Source organism: Gavialis gangeticus, unplaced genomic scaffold, assembly GCF_001723915.1.
Source record: "Gavialis gangeticus isolate Ggan-Ray unplaced genomic scaffold, GavGan_comp1, whole genome shotgun sequence".
In the NCBI taxonomy this organism is placed as follows: Eukaryota; Metazoa; Chordata; order Crocodylia; family Gavialidae; genus Gavialis; species Gavialis gangeticus.
In genome coordinates this window covers 60,053,146-60,062,392 of record NW_017729025.1, presented here as the reverse complement: position 1 = coordinate 60,062,392, position 9,247 = coordinate 60,053,146, and positions in this window count along the sequence as shown.

Here is a 9,247-nt window from a genome sequence, read left to right as displayed (position 1 = left end):
GTTGGTTGCCCCTAAGCATGCAGTCCCCTGCTGGCCCCTCCTGGATGTGTACCAGAATAATTTTCTCGAACAGCTTGCCTAGGATCGAGGTAAGACTAACTCAGCTTGCCTAGGATTGAGGTAAGACTAACTCTCTTGCCACACCATGTTGCAAGCACCCCCCACTGCACTATGTCAATGTCCTTGCACTCTGCCTATCATGACATATTCCCTCCCTGCCCCCCCTCCACCCCGCTTGCACTATGTGACTTGTGCCCCTCCCTTTCTTTCTCTCCTATATCATTCTGGTGCACTGTGCAGGGTTCCTGAGTCTCCCTTCCCACCTGGCTGTAGACTTCCTTGGTCTCATGGACAGTGCCACCCTGCACAAACCTGCCCTGAGAGGTGGGGACAGACAATAAAGTAGGAGGAGGGAGCAGAAGCAGAAGATAGTGACAATAGCCATAGCAGTGGTGGGGAAAATGGTGCCCTGGCTGAAATCCTAGGAGGTACAAGTTAACTCTTCAAGTACTGCATGTCGCCTTTGGCCCACCAGTTGGACATCCCTGATCTAACTTATTATCAAGTAACTTAACTTTAGTTGTGTGTCTACACTGTATGCTCTGGGCCTCATCACTGACCTCACTAGCTGCTCGATGATGTCTCTCTTGACAATATAATAGCACTGCCCACCTATTCAAGTGCCCCCTCAATGTGCTTTAGGAGCTAAGGTGCCAATATGAAATGGGTAAAGTGCTTAAGGCAAAGGAAAGTGTGTGCGCTAGCAGCTCATCGGACTAAACTCAAAGTCAGTACCACCTAGGCTCCTTATCTCTATTGAGTCCTTTATCATCTGACAGCCTGTAAACTCAAAGTCAGTTCAATTCAGGGTTTTTCATTCCCTACCTTCCTGGAGTGTTCTCACTGCTTCCCTCCTCCTGCAGGTTGCCTCTGTCTTCCCTCTTTCTGATGTCTGATACCAGCCATATATGTTATCCATAGTCGCCAGAGTCTCAGCATCTCTATGCTCTCCTCTCACCTTTTCTCTCTCCCTGGCCTGCCATTTTCTCCTCCTTTTATCCTCTGTACTTGCCCATGCACTGTCTAGCAGATTCCTAAAAAGGGTGTAGGGCACCACCACACACTCCTTCCAGTAATGTGTAGCTAGTCTGAGCATGTCTGTGGTCTCTGTTGCTGTGGTAAGCTCGTTCCCAACCCACTCTGTCCTTCTCCCTCACAACACTCACAAAAAGACCTCTTCCTATTCCAATGAGAGAGCAATCTTAGTTAACCAGTTGGTTTATATTGTACAAAGGTTGCACCTGGTTTTGATCCCAATTTACATGGTTTTATACTATATGGAGTAAAAAGTGGCATAAATATATTATTTCTGTTTAAGATAAGCATTCTGCACTACCAAACGTGAAATCCATTTTACACCAAGTTTTCTGAGCTTCATTGTAGCTCTGATCCAGTTCTCCATATTCATGTAAAATTCCTGCTGTAGTGCATAATTAGGCCTTGCATCAGACACACTCTTAAGTCTCTAGATACCTCAGGATTGTGTTACCAATATCTGTTCAATTATTTTCAATATTAAAAGATTAACATTTCTGTATTTAATTGGAATGAGAACTATAGACAATTGATTACGTAAGTCATTTAATTGGATAAGCATTTGTTTATAGAAATGCTGTTAACTCAAAAATCACAAGTCTGTTTTTTCTATAGCTTTACATTCTGTTTAGTCCTTTTCATGTGTGTAAAGTGGATGTGAAATGCCACTAACGCAACATGACTATTTTGCACCCCTCTACATGGATGGCAGTAACTGCACAAAGGACAAAGTAGTAAGGACAAATGCATAATTTTTTTAGCTATGTTACTAGCAATCACTTAATAATAAAGCATTTCAGAAATCCATGATGCTTGCCACTGTTTATATTGTTGGTGTTTTTTAATTTTATATTTTGAATTTCACTTCTCCTAGATATTTAAAAAATATCAGTGAAGTGAGTTTTTCTTTGTTAATCATCAGCTTCATTTCCAGGTTCTCAGTAAAGCAAATATTGCAGAAAAATAGAAGGGTTTCTACAGAAAACCTTAGGAATACTAGGTTTGCTACTAGTATTAGGTTTTGGAAAAGTTTATCATTATGAACTTGTGACTTTTGGCTTAAAGTTAAGAAGATTTTGCCTATGGCTAGCAAGGGAGCCTTCTATAAAACCTTTGTGACTCAGTGCAACTCATCAGAACCCTTTTTCAATGAATACATACCCCTGGTACTCGATATGAATGGTATATAAGAGTAACTGTATATTACCAAAACTCACTTCTGTCTATTTGAGGTTAAAAATAATGTCTTAGTATTCATGTTCCCTAAAAATTTCTCAGAATGGATCAGTGGACAAATCCTCAGTTGATATCAATGGACACAGCTCCATTAAATTATCTGAACCAAAATGGTTATATGAAATCACAATGGGAAAAAATAGCATACTAAAAACAAATTATTTGCAGTCCAGGCATCATTTCAATTGCTTTCTAGTCACTTCCACTACATGGGATTTTGAAGTCAACCAGCATAATATTGCATTATTCAGCTATTCTTAAGCAACTTTGCATTAAACAAACTAGTGGGTTTAATATGTAGCAGAAAATATACTCAGATATATATCTTTGTGATTCCATTAGACCACAATATGAGCATCTATGATGTAAAATTTTGATGGCAAATAATTCTAAGTATAAATTAACATAGAGAGCTTTTACGAAAGTAGTTATGATGATATTAGCTATTCCAATCTATAATATCTTTTTAATATGTAAAAGGAAAACTGGAATGAAATCAGTTCACCATTAAAAATCACAGGAGAGTTTAGTATAAAGTGTGACAAAATTAGCATTAGTGTTTTGATAAATCCAGAAGCTATAAGAGTGCTAAATTAATATTTACAATTTACTTGCCAGCTTCAAACATTCATTAATTAAGAGCACACTGTATGTGATGCTGCAGATAAAACTGCAAGTTCAGGTTCCAGGAGAAATCCACAGCAATGGTAGTTTTCCAGAAATCCGCTAGGTGGAAGATATTTTCATAGTGACAATGTGTTCTGCCAGCACAGGCCATCATAAACCTATAATGCAGAGAGCTTTAAATGAAGCATTTGTTACTGGATTATGCCTGTTACAGATTAATGCAACTGTTATAATAACAACAATTTATAAAACAAATTACAAGAAAAACTGCTGGAGAATAAGGCCTGATTCTTTTTTTATTTGGTCTTATTTTAATAATCAGAAGTAATCCTATTAAAGTCAGTAGAGCTAAACTGATGTAACATTTGTATAACTAAAAGAGAACTGAGCTCATATTACAGGCAAACAACATAGCATTTAGCTGTTAAGACCAGTCACAGGAGAAAGAAATTGAACATAGAAAAGGGGGAAAAGTAATTGAAAATTAAATTTGATCAAAAATGGAGATGTGGTGAAACAAAGGTACAGAAACACAAGTCAGGAAGGCTGGAACTACGGAGGAAGATGCTCTTGCCGCAACAGTACTTCCACTGTATCCATCAATCATATATTTTTATCAAGTAAATCTTTCAATAATAGATTTCAGATAAAATTCTCATTTTGACTTTCCATCTTCTACTCTTTTCTAAATTTGCCTTAGGCAGGGTAAATTTAGATTTAGGGTTGAATCCTTTCAAATATGTTTGAACTGTATTTGAAAAGCGTAACTTAGAAAATCAGCTCTTGAACCTGTTCTATAATGGCGGGGAGACAGAGGGAGAGGGATGTTTGGGATTGATTTTTCTCCTGTGCCTGAGCTCTGCTTCCTAATGGTTCTAATCTTGCACCAGTGATTTAGAATCCTTAGTGACCCATTACCAGTGGAGCACAGGCATAGCAAACTAGTGTTCTGACATCCTGACTTCCAACAGACCCTCCATGCTGAGGTAGATCCATAGCTTGACATATCTTCCTACAAGAGAATTTTTCTCCTGATCAATTTCAGATAATTTCTGACCCACTGGGTACATAGTGAATGGTGCAAAGGGCCAGAGCAGGTAACAAAACTCTGTCTTTTTTGTGATCTGTGATACAATCTGAACATGGGGACTGCTGAGAGCTAAACATTCAAATATGTAAACTCTTACCCCAGAGTTCACTAGCATAAATTGTTCAGTGGTTGCTGCTGTCTATGGTCTAATTTAAATCAGTGACCCTCACTCCCAGTACTTGGTGGTAAAGGTTTCCTGTATCAAGTCCATAGTGAAAAATTCCTTACCAGTTTTCTGCCCCATTAGTTTTGCCTTTTTTGCCCTTTAATTTTCTTTTGAAAAAATTAAAACTATAAGTGATGTATTAAACTACAGTGATAGATAGAAGGACCCGGACTAAAAAAATCAGAAAACTAACATAGCTGGCAGAATAAATCAGAAAACTGTGTTATTTTAAATGAAATTCTCATGATACTATCTTTATTTCAGTCTGATAATTAACAAGGTGATAGCTTACTTACAGAACCAAATGATAATTCAGCAATCTAGCTAATAAATTATTCTGATTTATTGCATATGAGATGCTTTCAGATGCTCAGCTATTCTGTAGTTTTAAAACTTATAACATTTCTAAAACATGGTTGGTCTCCAGTCACAGCAGACTACATCATTTAATTATTACATTTTCAAATAAGCATCTTTATGTTTCTCCTATGCTGCCCATTATAATATAGGAAGAACTCCCTAGGAACATCTACAGAACTACTTCCTTTAACTCTATCCTTTATGGTTCTTTGCTGTGCTGGTCAGTTTGCTGCTATGCTGAAACTTCTGCTGGTCATGCATTGTTTCCCTGTCTATCAGTATATACCTGGGCTAGGTATTGCACATAAACTGGTATAAGTGATTGGAACCGGTTCAGCTCTAGGCAACCCTTGTCTTTTGGCATTCCAGAAGAACACACATATTTCCCTCTATACTTTTGCTATCCATCACCATATCAGTGGGAATACAATTCCCACAGATAGAATAACCAGCAGTAGCACAGCCTGAAACACTGCCACTTTTCCGGCAGAGGACAGTGTCCTTCCAGACCATAACCAAAGTATTTACTGTAGCCTTGCTGTCACCTTTTCCCATTCTGTATTACCTTCTCCTTCAGCATCCACTGGTATCCCTAGCACTCTGACTTCTCTCTCTCTTATTTGAAGGCCCAATTTTCCAAGTTCCTCCAATTCCCCATTCCCATTATGGTGCTTTTTATCTATTTAGTTGAGCCTCCATTGCTTCTCCATACTCTGATGTATGCTTTAGCACCCTTTCCTTTGAAAATCTATCTCTAACTACTACATTCATATCATCCATGTATAGTATGCATTTTACCTCACCCCTCCCGGTATCTTTACTCTGCTTATGACCTTGTCTTTTCTTATGGTTTGTGCTAACGGTTCCATGCTGCACACAAATAGTACAGACACCCTTCTCTCACTCCTGTATGGATGTTAAAGACCCTGCTTAGGTACCCATTAATTTGAACTTGCCTCTCTGCTTCTCTATACAAAGCCTTATCCAACATATACATTTCTCTGGGAACTCCATTTTTCCTAGCATCTCTCATATGTAATCTTGATCCACTCTGTCATATGCTTTTTCTAAATCTAGGTTTACTATAACTGTGTTTGATTTCTTCTCTTGGACGTGGGACAGTGCATCTCTGATCACTCTGATTGCTTTGGAGATCCTTCTACCTGGTACTGTGCACATTTGGTCTTCATGTATTATCTTCTGGAGGTTTTTCCTCATCCTGAAAGCCAGTGTCTTGGCCCTTAACTTATAATCCATATTAAGGAGCATAATAGATCTCCTGGGGGATCTTTACATGTGTTCCAGGAAGTGGGGAAGTGCTTTAATTAGAGTGGCTCTGAGAGCTGCTCTAATTAAAAGTGCCCGCAGTATCTCGTATAGTCACTATCCCACATTTCAAAATGGTGGTGGGGGCTTTCATTGAGCTTCAGAATGGCAGCAGGGGTGCTTTAACTAAATTGTGGGGACACTGAATACATGAGATGCAGAAGCTTTTGGAGCATGCTAATCAGCACACTCCAGCAGAATCGATTGACTGAGTCTGCTCCGATGCACTGTAATTACAGTGCATCAAAGCAGCATCTTGGCATGTGTACAGGCCCCCCAGTTTTTCAAGAGTTCCTTCTCCTCTTTCTTGAAGAGCAAGATCACAGTGCCTCTTGTAAAATATTTCCCGGCCTCCCCTGTTTCTGCTATTTCCTCAGACACTTCCACTGCATCTTTCTCTACCCGTGCCCAAAACTTCTCATAAAATTCCATAGGCATTCCCTCTGCCTCTGGTGATTTCCCTCTTTTAAAAGGTTTTTAAACACTCCTCCACTTCCTTTATGCTTATCCTTTCCTCCATCTTCTTCGCTTCCTCCTCTTTTACTTTCTCTTCAATCTCTTCCAAGTGTAACCCAGGTACACCCAAGGGTGTGCCCTATTCTCAATTGGATGGGATGGGTAGGCAGGAGGGGGTACTATGAGAGGGATGCCAGAATTTTGAGCAGATCCCTCTTTCCTCTGTAGAGTTAGCCCAAGCTAAAAGTTCTTAACTATATTCAATTTATTGAGTTATAATATACATAATCATAAAACTAAATATCATATACATATATTTGTGCAGTGAACATTAACCAATAACCAAGGTCAAACCCTAAATAACACTATTTACCCATCACAATAAAACAATTTCAGCACATCAACACAATACAACATCACAATACAACATTTCAGTTACAAAATATAAGGCACAAACAGGAAAAATCTTAATAACACCTATTCCTTAATATAGTCCCTGACCCATGGCAAAAGATTGTCCTCCTTCCAATGGGCTTCCTTGGGGGATGTCCAGGAAGCACCAGGGGCCCCTCCCTTTAGGGCCTTGGCTAGGTGGGGGGCTGCTCACCCAGCCCCTTCTCTGGGTTTGCCCTCCCCAAATGTCTTTCCCTTGTGGGACCCAAGGGCCCAATGACTCACGCTCCCTCAGGTGGCTGGTGGTCAGGGCGCATCTCCTCTGCTGGAGCGCCTCTCCAGGCCTCTCCCACACTGCTGGGCTCCTCCCTACCCTGTGCCCCACTCTGGGCACCGAGGGCTCAGCTCCTCTCAGCTGCTGCACCACTGCTGCTGGCTCCTGGGTGCTGGGCCTCACGCTGCAGCACTACTATTTCCTCGTGCCCTGGCTCGGCACTGAGGGCTCTTTTAGCACAGGCTGGGCCCTTTAGGCTCTGGCCATCTGTTCTTATGCTGGGTGGCTAACCCAAACAGCCTCCATGGCTCCCTGGCTCTGCTCCCTCATGAGCCGCCCTGCACCCGGCGGCCTATTGGTCCTCCGGGGTTGCAGGCTCAAGCTGCCACTCACAGCTTCCGAAGCCTGGGCTCTGTGCACTAAACCATGCACCGTAATGGGCCCGAGTGGTCTCACACCGCTCCCAGGGCCAGGTTTCCATGCATTGTCCCCATGCGCCATCAACAGCTCAAGAGGTCTTGCGCTGCTCCCAAGGCTGCTCCTCCTGTGGCAGCTTCAGGGGCCTTGGGCCTATTGCCTGCTGGAGGAGAGCTCCCCAGCTTTTCTTGGCTCCTCTCTTCTTGAGTCCCTCGCCACATCTGCCCCTCATGCTGGGCACGCAGCTCCTTTTATACACTCCAGGGCTCCCTCCCTGAAGTCTTCCAGACCTGACACTTTACCGTCTTCAATCAGGTCCAGGGGAGCTGTTCTCCCCCAGCCTCAGGAAAGGGGCATGACTTTATTTCTCCTGCTGCCTCCTGATTGGTGAATGGGCTCCACCAATCAAAACAGCAGGATCTCAAGCCTGGGACTCAACCCAAGCTCTGAAAGGTAAGCCTGCTACATAAGAATTGTTACATCTTCTTCCTGTCTGTTTCCTTCTTCTGGTATAGCTCTTCGTAAAATCTTCTCATTGTTTCCAACACCTCCTCCTGCTCTTCCACCCGGGCACCACCTTCTTTCCACACTGCTTTAAGTTCTCCTTTTGCTGCCTCACTCTGACGGCAAAGTACTGGGGCCACTCTTTGTTTTCTCCCAGCCAGGGTGCTTGTGTTAAGAACATTTTCTCTCTCATCTTTCTTTTAAACCAGGTGTATAACTCTTGCCTTGTTTCTTTTAGCTCTTCTCATACGTGTCTTCCTTCTGTAGCTTCCTTTAGCAGTTTCTGCTTCTTTCTTTGCAGCTCTCTTAGATCTTTCATTGTTTTCCCCACGCATCTTTAGCCTTCCTTCCTGAAGAAGTCTCCCGTCCTTTTCTTCGCCATCATCCACCATTCTCTGGTAGTCCCAAAATATTTCTTCAGTGTTTGCCACCCCTCATACTATTTCATGTATGCTTGATGTATCTCTTCATCCTGTAATAGCTGCACATTTAACTTCCACAGTCTCTCCCAGGGGGCTCTTACCCAGATTCATTTCCACCTTCAGCATCTGGTGATCACTAAAAGCCACATGTATTGTTTCTTTCTTCCTCATCCCTATTTCTTTTGAAACAAGCACAAAGTCCATTTTTGATTGTTTCTTTCCACTGGGGTCTGTTTTAGTGAAAACTTTCTCCCCTGCCCACATATCTCTAGCGACTCTTCTTTTATTATGTTTGTTAACAGTCTGGATGAGCTGTCTAAAGCTCCATTTCCTCTTTCCCCTGTTCTGTCACCCACTTCAATTATACAATTGAAAATTCCTACTATTATGCACAGTCTCCTTCTGGCTGTGTAAACCATTAGATTTCTAAGCAGTGCTTTGCTTCCCTCCCTCTCTGGTGGTACATATACATTGGAAATGTCTAAGTCTGTTCTCCTGACTGACAGTATCATTTGTCGTAATCTGCCACTGATGACTTCTTCTACCTTTTTTCTCTCAGCTCTGGGTTCTTGAATAATATTGCTGCCCCTGACACTTTCTTCTCATTTATCCCTGGTCACCAGGATGGTCCCCATCTCCACCTTTTCCTAAAGTGTTAATAATCCCTCTCCTCTAGTATATCACATTCTTATAGGTGGATTATGTCTGCTCTTAAATGGTTAAACACTGGTTCAATCTGTTCCCATCTTTTCCTTGTTAAGACACTCCTGACATTAAGTGAAACTATTGTCAATGCCATTTATTAGGGCTGTGCAAAGGTTTGGGTGCTGATTCGATTTGGAGAAGATTTGGCCCAATTTGGTGGCCGAATCTCCAAATCT